This window comes from Leptidea sinapis, chromosome 33, assembly GCF_905404315.1.
Source record: "Leptidea sinapis chromosome 33, ilLepSina1.1, whole genome shotgun sequence".
Taxonomy (NCBI): Eukaryota; Metazoa; Arthropoda; class Insecta; order Lepidoptera; family Pieridae; genus Leptidea; species Leptidea sinapis.
Window position 1 is genome coordinate 6,480,334 of NC_066297.1, and position 22,327 is coordinate 6,502,660.

Genomic DNA, 22,327 nt, shown 5'->3' on the forward strand with positions numbered 1-22,327 from the left:
CAATTTTGGGATCATTTTTAAATCCGAGATGGCCACCGCTCAAAAGTATGAGAACAAGATTATGGGTATCGTATACAAGGTTCTCGAGGGTGCAGAGAACGATTTTGTAATCATTTTTGAATTCCAAAATGGCCGCCGCTCAAAATTACCATAACTACATTATGGTTATCGTGACCGAGGTTCTCGAGGTTGCAGAGAACAATTCTGTGATCATTTTTGAAATCCAAGAGGGCTGCCGCAAACAATTATGTTTTCAGCAATATGGATATCGTGTCCGAGGTTCTCGAGAGTGCAGAGAACGATTTTGTAATCATTTTTAAAATCCAAGATGGCCGCCGCTTAAAAGTATGATAACTACATTATGGGTATCGTATCCAAGGTTCTTGAGGGTGCTGAGAAAGATTTTGTGATCATTTATCTAATCCAAGATGGCCGCCGCACAAAATTATGTTTTCAGCAATATGGATATCGTGTCCGAGATTCTCGAGGGTGCAGAGAACGATTTGGTGATCAATTTACAAATACAAGATGGCCGCCGCACAAAATGATGTTTTCAGCAATATTGATATCGTGCCCGAGGTTCTTGAGGGTGCAGAAAACAATTTTGGGATCATTCTTAAATCCGAGATGGCCACCGCTCAATAGTATGATTACAAGATTATGGGTATCGTATACAAGGTTCTCGAGGGTGCAGAGAACGATTTTGTGATCATTTTTGAATTCCAAAATGGCCGCCGCTCAAAATTACCATAACTACATTATGGTTATCGTATCCGAGGTTCTCGAGTGTGCAGAGAACGATTTTGTGATCATTTTTCAAATCCAAGATGGCCGCCGCACAAAATTATGTTTTCAGCATATTGCTGCTATATATTCAGCATATATCATGTCCGAGGTTCTCGAGGGAGCAGAAAACAATTTTGGGATCATTTTTAAATCCGAGATGGCCACCGCTCAAAAGTATGAGAACAAGATTATGGGTATCGTATACTAGGTTTTCGAAGGTGCAGAGAAAGATTTTGTTATCATTTTTCAAATCCAAGATGGTCGCCGCTCAAAATTATGATAACTACATTATGGGTATCGTATCAGAGGTTCTCGAGGGTGTAGAGAACGATTTTGTGATTATTTTTCTAATCCAAGATGGCCGCCGCACAAAATTATGATTTCAGCATATTGCTGCTATATATTCAGCATATATCATGTCCGAGGTTCTCGAGGGAGCAGAAAACAATTTTGGGATCATTTTTAAATCCGAGGTGGCCACCGCTCAAAAGTATGAGAACAAGATTATGGGTATCGTATACAAGGTTCTCGAGGGTGCAGAGAACGATTTTGTAATCATTTTTGAATTCCAAAATGGCCGCCGCTCAAAATTACCATAACTACATTATGGTTATCGTATACGAGGTTCTAGAGGGTGCAGAGAGCGATTTTGTGATCATTTTTCAAATCCAAGATGGCCGCCACTCAAAAGTATGATAACTAGATTATGGGAATCGTATCCTAGGTTCTCGAGGGTGCAGAGAACGATTTTGTGATTATTTTTCAAATCCAAGATGGCAGCCGCACAAAATTATGATTTCAGCAATATGGATATCGTGTCCGAGATTCTCGAGGGTGCAGAGAACGATTTGGTGATCAATTTACAAATCCAAGATGGCCGCCGCACAAAATTATGTTTTCAGCAATATTGATATCGTGTCCGAGGTTCTTGAGGGTGCAGAAAACAATTTAGGGATCATTTAAAAATCCGAGATAGCCGCCGCTCAAAAGTATGATAACAAGATTATGGGTATCGTATCCTAGGTTCTCGAGGGTGCAGAGAACGATTTTGTTATCATTTTTCAAATCCAAGATGGCCGCCGCTCAAAATTATGATAACTACATTATGGGTATCGTATCAGAGGTTCTCGAGGGTGTAGAGAACGATTTTGTGATTATTTTTCTAATCCAAGATGGCCGCCGCACAAAATTATGTTTTCAGCATATTGCTGCTATATATTCAGCATATATCATGTCCGAGGTTCTCGAGGGAGCAGAAAACAATTTTGGGATCATTTTTAAATCCGAGATGGCCACCGCTCAAAAGTATGAGAACAAGATTATGGGTATCGTATACTAGGTTTTCGAAGGTGCAGAGAAAGATTTTGTGATTATTTTTCTAATCCAAGATGGCCGCCGCACAAAATTATGATAACTACATTATGGGTATCGTATCAGAGGTTCTCGAGGGTGTAGAGAACGATTTTGTGATTATTTTTCTAATCCAAGATGGCCGCCGCACAAAATTATGTTTTCAGCATATTGCTGCTATATATTCAGCATATATCATGTCCGAGGTTCTCGAGGGAGCAGAAAACAATTTTGGGATCATTTTTAAATCCGAGATGGCCACCGCTCAAAAGTATGAGAACAAGATTATGGGTACCGTATCCGAGGTTTTCGAGAGTGCACAGAACGATTTTGTGATCATTTTTTAAATCCAATATGGCCGCCTCTCAAAATTATGATAACTACATTATGGGTATCGTATCCGAGGTTCTCGAGGGTGCAGAGAGTGATTTTGTGATCATTTTTCAAATCCAAGATGGCCGCCACTCAAAAGTATGATAACTAGATTATGGGAATCGTATCCTAGGTTCTCGAGGGTGCAGAGAACGATTTTGTGATTATTTTCAAATCCAAGATGGCAGCCGCACAAAATTATGATTTCAGCAATATGGATATCGTGTCCGAGATTCTCGAGGGTGCAGAGAACGATTTGGTGATCAATTTACAAATCCAAGATGGCCGCCGCACAAAATTATGTTTTCAGCAATATTGATATCGTGTCCGAGGTTCTTGAGGGTGCAGAAAACAATTTAGGGATCATTTTAAAATCCGAGATAGCTGCCGCTCAAAAGTATGATAACTAGATTATGGGTATCGTATCCTAGGTTCTAGAGAGTGTACAGAACGATTTTGAGATCATTTTTGAATTCCAAGATGGCCGCCGCTCAAAATTACGATAACTACATTATGGGTATCGTATCCGAGGTTCTCGAGGGTGCAGAGAACGATTTTGTGATCATTTTTCAAATCGAAGATGGCCGCCGCACAAAAGTATGATAACTACATTATGGGTATCGTATCCGAGGTTCTCGAGGTTGCAGAGAACAATTATGTGATCATTTTTGAAATCCAAGAGGGCTGCCGCAAACAATTATGTTTTCAGCAATATGGATATCGTGTCCGAGGTTCTCGAGAGTGCAGAGAACGATTTTGTGATCATTTTTCAAATCCAAGATGGCCGCCGCTTAAAAGTATTATAACTGCATTATGGGTATCGTATCCAAGGTTCTTGAGGGTGCTGAGAAAGATTTTGTGATCATTCATCTAATCCAAGATGGCCGCCGCACAAAATTATGTTTTCAGCAATATGGATATCGTGTCCGAGGTTCTCGAGGGTGCAGAAAACAATTTTGGTATCATTTTTAAATCCGAGATAACCGCCGCTCAAAATTATGATAACTACATTATGGGTATCGTATCAGAGGTTCTTGAGGGTGCTGAGAAAGATTTTGTGATCATTCATCTAATCCAAGATGGCCGCCGCACAAAATTATGTTTTCAGCAATATGGGTATCGTATCAGAGGTTCTCGAGGGTGTAGAGAACGATTTTGTGATTATTTTTCAAATCCAAGATGGCCGCCGCTCAAAAGTATAATAACTACATTATGGATATCGTGTCCGAGGTTCTCGAGGGTGCAGAAAACAATTTTGGTATCATTTTTAAATCCGAGATAACCGCCGCTTCAAATTATGATAACTACATTATGGGTATCGTATCCAAGGTTCTCGAGGGTGCTGAGAACGATTTTGTGATCATTTATCGAATCCAAGATGGCCGCCGCACAAAATTATGTTTTCAGCAATATGGATATCGTGTCCGAGGTTCTCGAGGGTGCAGAAATCAATTTTGGGATCATTTTTAAATCCGAGATGGCCACCGCTCAAAAGTATGATAACAAGATTATGGGTATCGTATACTAAATTCTCGAGAGTGCACAGAACGATTTTGTGATCATTTTTTAAATCCAAGATGGCCGCCGCTCAAAAGTATGATAACTACATTATGGGTATCGTATACGAGGTCCTCGAGGGTGCAGAGAGCGATTTTGTGATCATTTTTCAAATCCAAGATGGCCGCCGCTCAAAAGTATGATAACTACATTATGGGTATCGTATCCGAGGTTCATGAGAGCGCACAGAACGATTTTGTGATCATTTTTTAAATCCAAAATGGCCGCCGCACAAAATTATGTTTTCAGCAATATGGATATCGTGTCCGAGGTTCTCGAGGGTGCAGAAAACAATTTTGGCATCATTTTTAAATCCGAGATGGCCACCGCTCAAAAGTATGATAACATGATTATGGGTATCGTATACTGGGTTCTCGAGGGTGCAGAGAACGATTTTGATATGATTTTTCAAATCCAAGATGGCTGCCACTCAAAATTATAATAACTACATTATGGGTATCGTATCCGAGGTTCTTGAGAGAGCACAGAACGATTTTGTGATCATTTTTTAAATCCAAGATGGGCGCCGCACAAAATTATGTTTTCAGCAATATGGATATCGTGTCCGAGGTTCTCGAGGGTGCAGAAAACAATTTTGGGATCATTTTTAAATCCGAGATGGCCACCGCTCAAAAGTATGATAACATGATTATGGGTATCGTATACTGGGTTCTCGAGGGTGCAGAGAACGATTTTGATATGATTTTTCAAATCCAAGATGGCTGCCGCTCAAAATTATGATAACTACATTATGGGTATCGTATCCGAGGTTCTTGAGAGAGCACAGAACGATTTTGTGATCATTTTTAAATCCAAGATGGCCGCCGCACAAAATTATGTTTTCAGCAATATGGATATCGTGTCCGAGGTTCTCGAGGGTGCAGAAAACAATTTTGGGATCATTTTTAAATCCGAGATGGCCACCGCTCAAAAGTATGATAACAAGATTATGGTTATCTTATACTAGGTTCTCGAGGGTGCAGAGAACGATTTTGTTATCATTTTTCAAATCCAAGATGGCCGCCGCACAAAATTATGATTTCAGCAATATGGATATCGTACCCGAGGTTCTTGAGGGTGCAGAGAACGATTTGGTGATCATTTTTCAAATCCAAGATGGCCGCCGCACAAAATTATGATTTTAGCAATATGGATATCGTGTCCGAGATTCTCCAGGGTGCAGAGAACAATTCTGTGATCATTTTGGAAATCCAAGAGGGCTGCCGCAAACAATTATGTTTTCAACAATATGGATATCGTGTCCGAGGTTCTCGAGAGTAAAGAGAACGATTTTGTGATCATTTTTCAAATCCAAGATGGCCGCCGTTAAAAGTATGATAACTACATTATGGGTATCGTATCCAAGGTTATCGAGGGTGCTGAGAGCGATTTTGTGATCATTTATCGAATCCAAGATGGCCGCCGCACAAAATTATGTTTTCAGCAATATGGATATCGTGTCCGAGGTTCTCGAGGGTGCAGAAATCAATTTTGGGATCATTTTTAAATCCGAGATGGCCACCGCTCAACAGTATGATAACAAGATTATGGGTATCGTATACTAGGTTCTCGAGAGAGCACAGAACGATTTTGTGATCATTTATCGAATCCAAGATGGCCGCCGCACAAAATTATGTTTTCAGCAATATGGATATCGTGTCCGAGGTTCTCGAGGGTGCAGAAATCAATTTTGGGATCATTTTTAAATCCGAGATGGCCACCGCTCAAAAGTATGATAACAAGATTATGGGTATCGTATACTAGGTTCCCGAGAGTGCACCGAACGATTTTGTGATCATTTTTAAAATCCAAGATGGCTGCCGCTCAAAATTATGATAACTACATTATGGGTATCGTATACGAGGTCCTCGAGGGTGCAGAGAGCGATTTTGTGAGCATTTTTCAAATCCAAGATGGCCGCCGCTCAAAAGTATGATAACTACATTATGGGTATCGTATCCGAGGTTCTTGAGAGCGCACAGAACGATTTTGTGATCATTTTTTAAATCCAAGATGGCCGCCGCACAAAATTATGTTTTCAGCAATATGGATATCGTGTCCGAGGTTCTCGAGGGTGCAGAAAACAATTTTGTGATCATTTTTCAAATCCAAGATGGCCGCCGCTCAAAAGTATGATAATTACATTATGGGTATCGTATCCGAGGTTCTTGAGAGCGCACAGAACGATTTTGTAATCATTTTTTAAATCTAAGATGGCCGCCGCACATAATTATGTTTTCAGCAATATGGATATCGTGTCCGAGGTTCTCGAGGGTGCAGAAAACAATTTTGGGATCATTTTTAAATCCGAGATGGCCACCGCTCAAAAGTATGATAACAAGATTATGGTTATCGTATACTAGGTTCTCGGGGGTGCAGAGAACGATTTTGTTATCATTTTTCAAATCCAAGATGGCCGCCGCACAAAATTATGATTTCAGCAATATGGATATCGTACCCGAGGTTCTTGAGGGTGCAGAGAACGATTTGGTGATCATTTTTCAAATCCAAGATGGCCGCCGCACAAAATTATGATTTTAGCAATATGGATATCGTGTCCGAGATTCTCCAGGGTGCAGAGAACGATTCTGTGATCATTTTTCAAATCGAAGATGGCCGCCGCACAAAAGTATGATAACTACATTATGGGTATCGTATTCGAGGTTCTCGAGGGTGCTGAGAACGATTTTGTAATCATTTTTCAAATCCAAGATGGCTGCCGCACAAAATTATGATTTTCGCAATATGGATATCGTGACCGAGGTTCTCGAGAGTGCAGAAAACGATTTTGTGATCATTTTTCAAATCCAAGATGGCCGCCGCTTAAAAGTATGATAACTACATTATGGGTATCGTATCCAAGGTTCTTGAGGGTGCTGAGAAAGATTTTGTGATCATTTATCTAATCCAAGATGGCCGCCGCACAAAATTATGTTTTCAGCAATATGGATATCGTGTCCGAGATTCTCGAGGGTGCAGAGAACGATTTGGTGATCAATTTACAAATACAAGATGGCCGCCGCACAAAATGATGTTTTCAGCAATATTGATATCGTGCCCGAGGTTCTTGAGGGTGCAGAAAACAATTTTGGGATCATTCTTAAATCCGAGATGGCCACCGCTCAATAGTATGATTACAAGATTATGGGTATCGTATACAAGGTTCTCGAGGGTGCAGAGAACGATTTTGTGATCATTTTTGAATTCCAAAATGGCCGCCGCTCAAAATTACCATAACTACATTATGGTTATCGTATCCGAGGTTCTCGAGTGTGCAGAGAGCGATTTTGTGATCATTTTTCAAATCCAAGATGGCCGCCGCTCAAAAGTATGATGACTACATTATGGGTATCGTATCCGAGGTTCTCGAGAGTGCACAGAACGATTTTGTGGTCTTTTTTAAATCCAATATGGCCGCCGCTCAAAATTATGATAACTACATTATGGGTATCGTATCCGAGGTTCTCGAGGGTGCAGAGAGCGATTTTGTGATCATTTTTCAAATCCAAGATGGCCGCCGCTCAAAAGTATGATAACTAGATTATGGGAATCGTATCCTAGGTTCTCGAGGGTGCAGAGAACGATTTTGTGATCATTTTTCTAAGCCAAGATGGCCGCCGCACAAAATTATGATTTCAGCAATAAGGATATCGTGTCCGAGATTCTCGAGGGTGCAGAGAACGATTTGGTGATCATTTTACAAATCCAAGATGGCCGCCGCACAAAATTATGTTTTCAGCAAAATTGATATCGTGTCCGAGGTCCTTGAGGGTGCAGAAAACAATTTAGGGATCATTTTGAAATCCGAGATGGCCGCCGCTCAAAAGTATGATAACTACATTATGGGTATCGTATCCTAGGTTCTCGAGGGTGCACAGAACGATTTTGTGATCATTTTTGAATTCCAAGATGGCCGCCGCTCAAAATTACGATAACTACATTATGGGTATCGTATCCGAGTTTCTCAAGGGTGCAGAGAACGATTTTGTGATAATTTTTCAAATCGAAGATGGCCGCCGCACAAAAGTATGATAACTACATTATGGGTATCGTATCCGAGGTTCTCAAGGGTGCTGAGAACGATTTTGTGATCATTTTTCAAATCGAAGATGGCCGCCGCACAAAAGTATGATAACTACATTATGGGTATCGTATCAGAGGTTCTCGAGGGTGCAGAGAACGATTTTGTGATCATTTTATAAATCCAAGATGGCCGCCGCTCAAAAGTATGATAACTACAATATGGTTATCGTATCCGAGGTTCTCGAGGATGCAGAGAACGATTTTGTGATCATTTTTCAAATCGAAGATGGCCGCCGCACAAAAGTATGATAACTACATTATGGGTATCGACCCATACGAGTCGGATACGATTATCCGAGGTTTTCGAGGGTGCTGAGAACGATTTTGTGATCATTTTTCAAATCCAAGATGGCTGCCGCACAAAATTAGTATTTTAGCAATATGGATATCGTGACCGAGGTTCTCGAGGTTGCAGAGAACAATTCTGTGATCATTTTTGAAATCCAAGATGGCCGCCGCTTAAAAGTATGATAACTACATTATGGGCATCTTATCCAAGGTTCTTGAGGGTGCTGAGAAAGATTTTGTGATCATTTATCTAATCCAAGATGGCCGCCGCACAAAATTATGTTTTCAGCAATATGGATATCGTGTCCGAGGTTCTCGAGGGTGCAGAAAACAATTTTGGTATCATTTTTAAATCCGAGATGGCCACCGCTCAAAAGTATGATAACAAGATTATGGGTATCGTATACTAGGTTTTCGAAGGTGCAGAGAAAGATTTTGTTATCATTTTTCAAATCCAAGATGGCCGCCGCTCAAAATTATGATAACTACATTATGGGTATCGTATCAGAGGTTCTCGAGGGTGTAGAGAACGATTTTGTGATTATTTTTCTAATCCAAGATGGCCGCCGCACAAAATTATGTTTTCAGCATATTGCTGCTATATATTCAGCATATATCATGTCCGAGGTTCTCGAGGGAGCAGAAAACAATTTTGGGATCATTTTTAAATCCGAGATGGCCACCGCTCAAAAGTATGAGAACAAGATTATGGGTATCGTATACTAGGTTTTCGAAGGTGCAAAGAAAGATTTTGTTATCATTTTTCAAATCCAAGATGGTCGCCGCTCAAAATTATGATAACTACATTATGGGTATCGTATCAGAGGTTCTCGAGGGTGTAGAGAACGATTTTGTGATTATTTTTCTAATCCAAGATGGCCGCCGCACAAAATTATGATTTCAGCATATTGCTGCTATATATTCAGCATATATCATGTCCGAGGTTCTCGAGGGAGCAGAAAACAATTTTGGGATCATTTTTAAATCCGAGATGGCCACCGCTCAAAAGTATGAGAACAAGATTATGGGTATCGTATACAAGGTTCTCGAGGGTGCAGAGAACGATTTTGTAATCATTTTTGAATTCCAAAATGGCCGCCGCTCAAAATTACAATAACTACATTATGGTTATCGTGACCGAGGTTCTCGAGGTTGCAGAGAACAATTCTGTGATCATTTTTGAAATCCAAGAGGGCTGCCGCAAACAATTATGTTTTCAGCAATATGGATATCGTGTCCGAGGTTCTCGAGAGTGCAGAGAACGATTTTGTGATCATTTTTAAAATCCAAGATGGCCGCCGCTTAAAAGTATGATAACTACATTATGGGTATCGTATCCAAGGTTCTTGAGGGTGCTGAGAAAGATTTTTTGATCATTTATCTAATCCAAGATGGCCGCCGCACAAAATTATGTTTTCAGCAATATGGATATCGTGTCCGAGATTCTCGAGGGTGCAGAGAACGATTTGGTGATCAATTTACAAATACAAGATGGCCGCCGCACAAAATGATGTTTTCAGCAATATTGATATCGTGCCCGAGGTTCTTGAGGGTGCAGAAAACAATTTTGGGATCATTCTTAAATCCGAGATGGCCACCGCTCAATAGTATGATTACAAGATTATGGGTATCGTATACAAGGTTCTCGAGGGTGCAGAGAACGATTTTGTGATCATTTTTGAATTCCAAAATGGCCGCCGCTCAAAATTACCATAACTACATTATGGTTATCGTATCCGAGGTTCTCGAGGGTGCAGAGAGCGATTTTGTGATCATTTTTCAAATCCAAGATGGCCGCCGCACAAAATTATGTTTTCAGCATATTGCTGCTATATATTCAGCATATATCATGTCCGAGGTTCTCGAGGGAGCAGAAAACAATTTTGGGATCATTTTTAAATCCGAGATGGCCACCGCTCAAAAGTATGAGAACAAGATTATGGGTATCGTATACTAGGTTTTCGAAGGTGCAGAGAAAGATTTTGTTATCATTTTTCAAATCCAAGATGGTCGCCGCTCAAAATTATGATAACTACATTATGGGTATCGTATCAGAGGTTCTCGAGGGTGTAGAGAACGATTTTGTGATTATTTTTCTAATCCAAGATGGCCGCCGCACAAAATTATGATTTCAGCATATTGCTGCTATATATTCAGCATATATCATGTCCGAGGTTCTCGAGGGAGCAGAAAACAATTTTGGGATCATTTTTAAATCCGAGGTGGCCACCGCTCAAAAGTATGAGAACAAGATTATGGGTATCGTATACAAGGTTCTCGAGGGTGCAGAGAACGATTTTGTAATCATTTTTGAATTCCAAAATGGCCGCCGCTCAAAATTACCATAACTACATTATGGTTATCGTATACGAGGTTCTAGAGGGTGCAGAGAGCGATTTTGTGATCATTTTTCAAATCCAAGATGGCCGCCACTCAAAAGTATGATAACTAGATTATGGGAATCGTATCCTAGGTTCTCGAGGGTGCAGAGAACGATTTTGTGATTATTTTTCAAATCCAAGATGGCAGCCGCACAAAATTATGATTTCAGCAATATGGATATCGTGTCCGAGATTCTCGAGGGTGCAGAGAACGATTTGGTGATCAATTTACAAATCCAAGATGGCCGCCGCACAAAATTATGTTTTCAGCAATATTGATATCGTGTCCGAGGTTCTTGAGGGTGCAGAAAACAATTTAGGGATCATTTAAAAATCCGAGATAGCCGCCGCTCAAAAGTATGATAACAAGATTATGGGTATCGTATACTAGGTTTTCGAAGGTGCAGAGAAAGATTTTGTTATCATTTTTCAAATCCAAGATGGCCGCCGCTCAAAATTATGATAACTACATTATGGGTATCGTATCAGAGGTTCTCGAGGGTGTAGAGAACGATTTTGTGATTATTTTTCTAATCCAAGATGGCCGCCGCACAAAATTATGTTTTCAGCATATTGCTGCTATATATTCAGCATATATCATGTCCGAGGTTCTCGAGGGAGCAGAAAACAATTTTGGGATCATTTTTAAATCCGAGATGGCCACCGCTCAAAAGTATGAGAACAAGATTATGGGTATCGTATACTAGGTTTTCGAAGGTGCAGAGAAAGATTTTGTTATCATTTTTCAAATCCAAGATGGCCGCCGCTCAAAATTATGATAACTACATTATGGGTATCGTATCAGAGGTTCTCGAGGGTGTAGAGAACGATTTTGTGATTATTTTTCTAATCCAAGATGGCCGCCGCACAAAATTATGTTTTCAGCATATTGCTGCTATATATTCAGCATATATCATGTCCGAGGTTCTCGAGGGAGCAGAAAACAATTTTGGGATCATTTTTAAATCCGAGATGGCCACCGCTCAAAAGTATGAGAACAAGATTATGGGTACCGTATCCGAGGTTTTCGAGAGTGCACAGAACGATTTTGTGATCATTTTTTAAATCCAATATGGCCGCCTCTCAAAATTATGATAACTACATTATGGGTATCGTATCCGAGGTTCTCGAGGGTGCAGAGAGTGATTTTGTGATCATTTTTCAAATCCAAGATGGCCGCCACTCAAAAGTATGATAACTAGATTATGGGAATCGTATCCTAGGTTCTCGAGGGTGCAGAGAACGATTTTGTGATTATTTTCAAATCCAAGATGGCAGCCGCACAAAATTATGATTTCAGCAATATGGATATCGTGTCCGAGATTCTCGAGGGTGCAGAGAACGATTTGGTGATCAATTTACAAATCCAAGATGGCCGCCGCACAAAATTATGTTTTCAGCAATATTGATATCGTGTCCGAGGTTCTTGAGGGTGCAGAAAACAATTTAGGGATCATTTTAAAATCCGAGATAGCTGCCGCTCAAAAGTATGATAACTAGATTATGGGTATCGTATCCTAGGTTCTAGAGAGTGTACAGAACGATTTTGAGATCATTTTTGAATTCCAAGATGGCCGCCGCTCAAAATTACGATAACTACATTATGGGTATCGTATCCGAGGTTCTCGAGGGTGCAGAGAACGATTTTGTGATCATTTTTCAAATCGAAGATGGCCGCCGCTTAAAAGTATGATAACTACATTATGGGTATCGTATCCGAGGTTCTCGAGGTTGCAGAGAACAATTCTGTGATCATTTTTGAAATCCAAGAGGGCTGCCGCAAACAATTATGTTTTCAGCAATATGGATATCGTGTCCGAGGTTCTCGAGAGTGCAGAGAACGATTTTGTGATCATTTTTCAAATCCAAGATGGCCGCCGCTTAAAAGTATTATAACTGCATTATGGGTATCGTATCCAAGGTTCTTGAGGGTGCTGAGAAAGATTTTGTGATCATTCATCTAATCCAAGATGGCCGCCGCACAAAATTATGTTTTCAGCAATATGGATATCGTGTCCGAGGTTCTCGAGGGTGCAGAAAACAATTTTGGTATCATTTTTAAATCCGAGATAACCGCCGCTCAAAATTATGATAACTACATTATGGGTATCGTATCAGAGGTTCTTGAGGGTGCTGAGAAAGATTTTGTGATCATTCATCTAATCCAAGATGGCCGCCGCACAAAATTATGTTTTCAGCAATATGGGTATCGTATCAGAGGTTCTCGAGGGTGTAGAGAACGATTTTGTGATTATTTTTCAAATCCAAGATGGCCGCCGCTCAAAAGTATAATAACTACATTATGGATATCGTGTCCGAGGTTCTCGAGGGTGCAGAAAACAATTTTGGTATCATTTTTCAAATCCAAGATGGCTGCCACTCAAAATTATAATAACTACATTATGGGTATCGTATCCGAGGTTCTTGAGAGAGCACAGAACGATTTTGTGATCATTTTTTAAATCCAAGATGGCCGCCGCACAAAATTATGTTTTCAGCAATATGGATATCGTGTCCGAGGTTCTCGAGGGTGCAGAAAACAATTTTGGGATCATTTTTAAATCCGAGATGGCCACCGCTCAAAAGTATGATAACATGATTATGGGTATCGTATACTGGGTTCTCGAGGGTGCAGAGAACGATTTTGATATGATTTTTCAAATCCAAGATGGCTGCCGCTCAAAATTATGATAACTACATTATGGGTATCGTATCCGAGGTTCTTGAGAGAGCACAGAACGATTTTGTGATCATTTTTAAATCCAAGATGGCCGCAGCACAAAATTATGTTTTCAGCAATATGGATATCGTGTCCGAGGTTCTCGAGGGTGCAGAAAACAATTTTGGGATCATTTTTAAATCCGAGATTGCCACCGCTCAAAAGTATGATAACAAGATTATGGTTATCTTATACTAGGTTCTCGAGGGTGCAGAGAACGATTTTGTTATCATTTTTCAAATCCAAGATGGCCGCCGCACAAAATTATGATTTCAGCAATATGGATATCGTACCCGAGGTTCTTGAGGGTGCAGAGAACGATTTGGTGATCATTTTTCAAATCCAAGATGGCCGCCGCACAAAATTATGATTTTAGCAATATGGATATCGTGTCCGAGATTCTCCAGGGTGCAGAGAACAATTCTGTGATCATTTTGGAAATCCAAGAGGGCTGCCGCAAACAATTATGTTTTCAACAATATGGATATCGTGTCCGAGGTTCTCGAGAGTAAAGAGAACGATTTTGTGATCATTTTTCAAATCCAAGATGGCCGCCGTTAAAAGTATGATAACTACATTATGGGTATCGTATCCAAGGTTATCGAGGGTGCTGAGAGCGATTTTGTGATCATTTATCGAATCCAAGATGGCCGCCGCACAAAATTATGTTTTCAGCAATATGGATATCGTGTCCGAGGTTCTCGAGGGTGCAGAAATCAATTTTGGGATCATTTTTAAATCCGAGATGGCCACCGCTCAACAGTATGATAACAAGATTATGGGTATCGTATACTAGGTTCTCGAGAGAGCACAGAACGATTTTGTGATCATTTATCGAATCCAAGATGGCCGCCGCACAAAATTATGTTTTCAGCAATATGGATATCGTGTCCGAGGTTCTCGAGGGTGCAGAAATCAATTTTGGGATCATTTTTAAATCCGAGATGGCCACCGCTCAAAAGTATGATAACAAGATTATGGGTATCGTATACTAGGTTCCCGAGAGTGCACCGAACGATTTTGTTATCATTTTTAAAATCCAAGATGGCTGCCGCTCAAAATTATGATAACTACATTATGGGTATCGTATACGAGGTCCTCGAGGGTGCAGAGAGCGATTTTGTGAGCATTTTTCAAATCCAAGATGGCCGCCGCTCAAAAGTATGATAACTACATTATGGGTATCGTATCCGAGGTTCTTGAGAGCGCACAGAACGATTTTGTGATCATTTTTTTAATCCAAGATGGCCGCCGCACAAAATTATGTTTTCAGCAATATGGATATCGTGTCCGAGGTTCTCGAGGGTGCAGAAAACAATTTTGTGATCATTTTTCAAATCCAAGATGGCCGCCGCTCAAAAGTATGATAATTACATTATGGGTATCGTATCCGAGGTTCTTGAGAGCGCACAGAACGATTTTGTAATCATTTTTTAAATCTAAGATGGCCGCCGCACATAATTATGTTTTCAGCAATATGGATATCGTGTCCGAGGTTCTCGAGGGTGCAGAAAACAATTTTGGGATCATTTTTAAATCCGAGATGGCCACCGCTCAAAAGTATGATAACAAGATTATGGTTATCGTATACTAGGTTCTCGGGGGTGCAGAGAACGATTTTGTTATCATTTTTCAAATCCAAGATGGCCGCCGCACAAAATTATGATTTCAGCAATATGGATATCGTACCCGAGGTTCTTGAGGGTGCAGAGAACGATTTGGTGATCATTTTTCAAATCCAAGATGGCCGCCGCACAAAATTATGATTTTAGCAATATGGATATCGTACCCGAGGTTCTTGAGGGTGCAGAGAACGATTTGGTGATCATTTTTCAAATCCAAGATGGCTGCCGCTCAAAATTATGATAACTACATTATGGGTATCGTATACGAGGTCCTCGAGGGTGCAGAGAGCGATTTTGTGAGCATTTTTCAAATCCAAGATGGCCGCCGCTCAAAAGTATGATAACTACATTATGGGTATCGTATCCGAGGTTCTTGAGAGCGCACAGAACGATTTGGTGATCATTTTTCAAATCCAAGATGGCCGCCGCACAAAATTATGATTTTAGCAATATGGATATCGTGTCCGAGATTCTCCAGGGTGCAGAGAACAATTCTGTGATGATTTTGGAAATCGAAGAGGGCTGCCGCAAACAATTATGTTTTCAGCAATATTGATATCGTGCCCGAGGTTCTTGAGGGTGCAGAAAACAATTTTGGGATCATTCTTAAATCCGAGATGGCCACCGCTCAATAGTATGATTACAAGATTATGGGTATCGTATACAAGGTTCTCGAGGGTGCAGAGAACGATTTTGTGATCATTTTTGAATTCCAAAATGGCCGCCGCTCAAAATTACCATAACTACATTATGGTTATCGTATCCGAGGTTCTCGAGTGTGCAGAGAGCGATTTTGTGATCATTTTTCAAATCCAAGATGGCCGCCGCTCAAAAGTATGATGACTACATTATGGGTATCGTATCCGAGGTTCTCGAGAGTGCACAGAACGATTTTGTGGTCTTTTTTAAATCCAATATGGCCGCCGCTCAAAATTATGATAACTACGTTATGGGTATCGTATCCGAGGTTCTCGAGGGTGCAGAGAGCGATTTTGTGATCATTTTTCAAATCCAAGATGGCCGCCGCTCAAAAGTATGATAACTAGATTATGGGAATCGTATCCTAGGTTCTCGAGGGTGCAGAGAACGATTTTGTGATCATTTTTCAAATCCAAGATGGCCGCCGCACAAAATTATGATTTCAGCAATATGGATATCGTGTCCGAGATTCTCGAGGGTGCAGAGAACGATTTGGTGATCATTTTACAAATCCAAGATGGCCGCCGCACAAAATTATGTTTTCAGCAAAATTGATATCGTGTCCGAGGTCCTTGAGGGTGCAGAAAACAATTTAGGGATCATTTTGAAATCCGAGATAGCCGCCGCTCAAAAGTATGATAACTAGATTATGGGTATCGTATCCTAGGTTCTAGAGAGTGCACAGAACGATTTTGTGATCATTTTTGAATTCCAAGATGGCCGCCGCTCAAAATTACGATAACTACATTATGGGTATCGTATCCGAGTTTCTCAAGGGTGCAGAGAACGATTTTGTGATCATTTTTCAAATCGAAGATGGCCGCCGCTCAAAAGTATGATAACTACATTATGGGTATCGTATCCGAGGTTCTCAAGGGTGCTGAGAACGATTTTGTGATCATTTTTCAAATCGAAGATGGCCGCCGCCCAAAAGTATGATAACTACATTATGGGTATCGTATCAGAGGTTCTCGAGGGTGCAGAGAACGATTTTGTGATCATTTTATAAATCCAAGATGGCCGCCGCTCAAAAGTATGATAACTACAATATGGTTATCGTATCCGAGGTTCTCGAGGATGCAGAGAACGATTTTGTGGTCATTTTTCAAATCGAAGATGGCCGCCGCACAAAAGTATGATAACTACATTATGGGTATCGACCCATACGAGTCGGATACGATTATCCGAGGTTTTCGAGGGTGCTGAGAACGATTTTGTGATCATTTTTCAAATCCAAGATGGCTGCCGCACAAAATTAGTATTTTAGCAATATGGATATCGTGACCGAGGTTCTCGAGGTTGCAGAGAACAATTCTGTGATCATTTTTGAAATCCAAGATGGCCGCCGCTTAAAAGTATGATAACTACATTATGGGCATCTTATCCAAGGTTCTTGAGGGTGCTGAGAAAGATTTTGTGATCATTTATCTAATCCAAGATGGCCGCCGCACAAAATTATGTTTTCAGCAATATGGATATCGTGTCCGAGGTTCTCGAGGGTGCAGAAAACAATTTTGGTATCATTTTTAAATCCGAGATGGCCACCGCTCAAAAGTATGATAACAAGATTATGGGTATCGTATACTAGGTTTTCGAAGGTGCAGAGAAAGATTTTGTTATCATTTTTCAAATCCAAGATGGCCGCCGCTCAAAATTATGATAACTACATTATGGGTATCGTATCAGAGGTTCTCGAGGGTGTAGAGAACGATTTTGTGATTATTTTTCTAATCCAAGATGGCCGCCGCACAAAATTATGTTTTCAGCATATTGCTGCTATATATTCAGCATATATCATGTCCGAGGTTCTCGAGGGAGCAGAAAACAATTTTGGGATCATTTTTAAATCCGAGATGGCCACCGCTCAAAAGTATGAGAACAAGATTATGGGTATCGTATACTAGGTTTTCGAAGGTGCAAAGAAAGATTTTGTTATCATTTTTCAAATCCAAGATGGTCGCCGCTCAAAATTATGATAACTACATTATGGGTATCGTATCAGAGGTTCTCGAGGGTGTAGAGAACGATTTTGTGATTATTTTTCTAATCCAAGATGGCCGCCGCACAAAATTATGATTTCAGCATATTGCTGCTATATATTCAGCATATATCATGTCCGAGGTTCTCGAGGGAGCAGAAAACAATTTTGGGATCATTTTTAAATCCGAGATGGCCACCGCTCAAAAGTATGAGAACAAGATTATGGGTATCGTATACAAGGTTCTCGAGGGTGCAGAGAACGATTTTGTAATCATTTTTGAATTCCAAAATGGCCGCCGCTCAAAATTACCATAACTACATTATGGTTATCGTGACCGAGGTTCTCGAGGTTGCAGAGAACAATTCTGTGATCATTTTTGAAATCCAAGAGGGCTGCCGCAAACAATTATGTTTTCAGCAATATGGATATCGTGTCCGAGGTTCTCGAGAGTGCAGAGAACGATTTTGTGATCATTTTTAAAATCCAAGATGGCCGCCGCTTAAAAGTATGATAACTACATTATGGGTATCGTATCCAAGGTTCTTGAGGGTGCTGAGAAAGATTTTGTGATCATTTATCTAATCCAAGATGGCCGCCGCACAAAATTATGTTTTCAGCAATATGGATATCGTGTCCGAGATTCTCGAGGGTGCAGAGAACGATTTGGTGATCAATTTACAAATACAAGATGGCCGCCGCACAAAATGATGTTTTCAGCAATATTGATATCGTGCCCGAGGTTCTTGAGGGTGCAGAAAACAATTTTGGGATCATTCTTAAATCCGAGATGGCCACCGCTCAATAGTATGATTACAAGATTATGGGTATCGTATACAAGGTTCTCGAGGGTGCAGAGAACGATTTTGTGATCATTTTTGAATTCCAAAATGGCCGCCGCTCAAAATTACCATAACTACATTATGGTTATCGTATCCGAGGTTCTCGAGTGTGCAGAGAACGATTTTGTGATCATTTTTCAAATCCAAGATGGCCGCCGCACAAAATTATGTTTTCAGCATATTGCTGCTATATATTCAGCATATATCATGTCCGAGGTTCTCGAGGGAGCAGAAAACAATTTTGGGATCATTTTTAAATCCGAGATGGCCACCGCTCAAAAGTATGAGAACAAGATTATGGGTATCGTATACTAGGTTTTCGAAGGTGCAGAGAAAGATTTTGTTATCATTTTTCAAATCCAAGATGGTCGCCGCTCAAAATTATGATAACTACATTATGGGTATCGTATCAGAGGTTCTCGAGGGTGTAGAGAACGATTTTGTGATTATTTTTCTAATCCAAGATGGCCGCCGCACAAAATTATGATTTCAGCATATTGCTGCTATATATTCAGCATATATCATGTCCGAGGTTCTCGAGGGAGCAGAAAACAATTTTGGGATCATTTTTAAATCCGAGGTGGCCACCGCTCAAAAGTATGAGAACAAGATTATGGGTATCGTATACAAGGTTCTCGAGGGTGCAGAGAACGATTTTGTAATCATTTTTGAATTCCAAAATGGCCGCCGCTCAAAATTACCATAACTACATTATGGTTATCGTATACGAGGTTCTAGAGGGTGCAGAGAGCGATTTTGTGATCATTTTTCAAATCCAAGATGGCCGCCACTCAAAAGTATGATAACTAGATTATGGGAATCGTATCCTAGGTTCTCGAGGGTGCAGAGAACGATTTTGTGATTATTTTTCAAATCCAAGATGGCAGCCGCACAAAATTATGATTTCAGCAATATGGATATCGTGTCCGAGGTTCTCGAGGGTGCAGAGAACGATTTGGTGATCAATTTACAAATCCAAGATGGCCGCCGCACAAAATTATGTTTTCAGCAATATTGATATCGTGTCCGAGGTTCTTGAGGGTGCAGAAAACAATTTAGGGATCATTTAAAAATCCGAGATAGCCGCCGCTCAAAAGTATGATAACAAGATTATGGGTATCGTATACTAGGTTTTCGAAGGTGCAGAGAAAGATTTTGTTATCATTTTTCAAATCCAAGATGGCCGCCGCTCAAAATTATGATAACTACATTATGGGTATCGTATCAGAGGTTCTCGAGGGTGTAGAGAACGATTTTGTGATTATTTTTCTAATCCAAGATGGCCGCCGCACAAAATTATGTTTTCAGCATATTGCTGCTATATATTCAGCATATATCATGTCCGAGGTTCTCGAGGGAGCAGAAAACAATTTTGGGATCATTTTTAAATCCGAGATGGCCACCGCTCAAAAGTATGAGAACAAGATTATGGGTATCGTATACTAGGTTTTCGAAGGTGCAGAGAAAGATTTTGTTATCATTTTTCAAATCCAAGATGGCCGCCGCTCAAAATTATGATAACTACATTATGGGTATCGTATCAGAGGTTCTCGAGGGTGTAGAGAACGATTTTGTGATTATTTTTCTAATCCAAGATGGCCGCCGCACAAAATTATGTTTTCAGCATATTGCTGCTATATATTCAGCATATATCATGTCCGAGGTTCTCGAGGGAGCAGAAAACAATTTTGGGATCATTTTTAAATCCGAGATGGCCACCGCTCAAAAGTATGAGAACAAGATTATGGGTACCGTATCCGAGGTTTTCGAGAGTGCACAGAACGATTTTGTGATCATTTTTTAAATCCAATATGGCCGCCTCTCAAAATTATGATAACTACATTATGGGTATCGTATCCGAGGTTCTCGAGGGTGCAGAGAGTGATTTTGTGATCATTTTTCAAATCCAAGATGGCCGCCACTCAAAAGTATGATAACTAGATTATGGGAATCGTATCCTAGGTTCTCGAGGGTGCAGAGAACGATTTTGTGATTATTTTCAAATCCAAGATGGCAGCCGCACAAAATTATGATTTCAGCAATATGGATATCGTGTCCGAGATTCTCGAGGGTGCAGAGAACGATTTGGTGATCAATTTACAAATCCAAGATGGCCGCCGCACAAAATTATGTTTTCAGCAATATTGATATCGTGTCCGAGGTTCTTGAGGGTGCAGAAAACAATTTAGGGATCATTTTAAAATCCGAGATAGCTGCCGCTCAAAAGTATGATAACTAGATTATGGGTATCGTATCCTAGGTTCTAGAGAGTGTACAGAACGATTTTGAGATCATTTTTGAATTCCAAGATGGCCGCCGCTCAAAATTACGATAACTACATTATGGGTATCGTATCCGAGGTTCTCGAGGGTGCAGAGAACGATTTTGTGATCATTTTTCAAATCGAAGATGGCCGCCGCACAAAAGTATGATAACTACATTATGGGTATCGTATCCGAGGTTCTCGAGGTTGCAGAGAACAATTCTGTGATCATTTTTGAAATCCAAGAGGGCTGCCGCAAACAATTATGTTTTCAGCAATATGGATATCGTGTCCGAGGTTCTCGAGAGTGCAGAGAACGATTTTGTGATCATTTTTCAAATCCAAGATGGCCGCCGCTTAAAAGTATTATAACTGCATTATGGGTATCGTATCCAAGGTTCTTGAGGGTGCTGAGAAAGATTTTGTGATCATTCATCTAATCCAAGATGGCCGCCGCACAAAATTATGTTTTCAGCAATATGGATATCGTGTCCGAGGTTCTCGAGGGTGCAGAAAACAATTTTGGTATCATTTTTAAATCCGAGATAACCGCCGCTCAAAATTATGATAACTACATTATGGGTATCGTATCAGAGGTTCTTGAGGGTGCTGAGAAAGATTTTGTGATCATTCATCTAATCCAAGATGGCCGCCGCACAAAATTATGTTTTCAGCAATATGGGTATCGTATCAGAGGTTCTCGAGGGTGTAGAGAACGATTTTGTGATTATTTTTCAAATCCAAGATGGCCGCCGCTCAAAAGTATAATAACTACATTATGGATATCGTGTCCGAGGTTCTCGAGGGTGCAGAAAACAATTTTGGTATCATTTTTAAATCCGAGATAACCGCCGCTTCAAATTATGATAACTACATTATGGGTATCGTATCAGAGGTTCTCGAGGGTGTAGAGAACGATTTTGTGATTTTTTTTCAAATCCAAGATGGCCGCCGCTCAAAAGTATAATAACTACATTATGGGTATCGTATCCTAGGTTCTCGAGGGTGCTGAGAACGATTTTGTGATCATTTTTCAAATCCAAGAGGGCCGCCGTGCAAGATTATGATCACAAAAATATGAGTATCGTATCCGAGGTTCTCGAGAGTGCACAGAACGATTTTGTGATCATTTTTTACATCCAACATGGCTGCCGCTCAAAATTATGATAAATACATTATGGGTATCGTATCCGAGGTTCTTGAGGGTGCTGAGAACGATTTTGTGATCATTTTTCAAATCTAAGATGGCCGCCGCACAAAATTATGATTTCAGCAATATGGATATCGTACCCGAGGTTCTTGAGGGTGCAGAGAACGATTTGGTGATCATTTTTCAAATCCAAGATGGCCGCCGCACAAAATTATGATTTTAGCAATATGGATA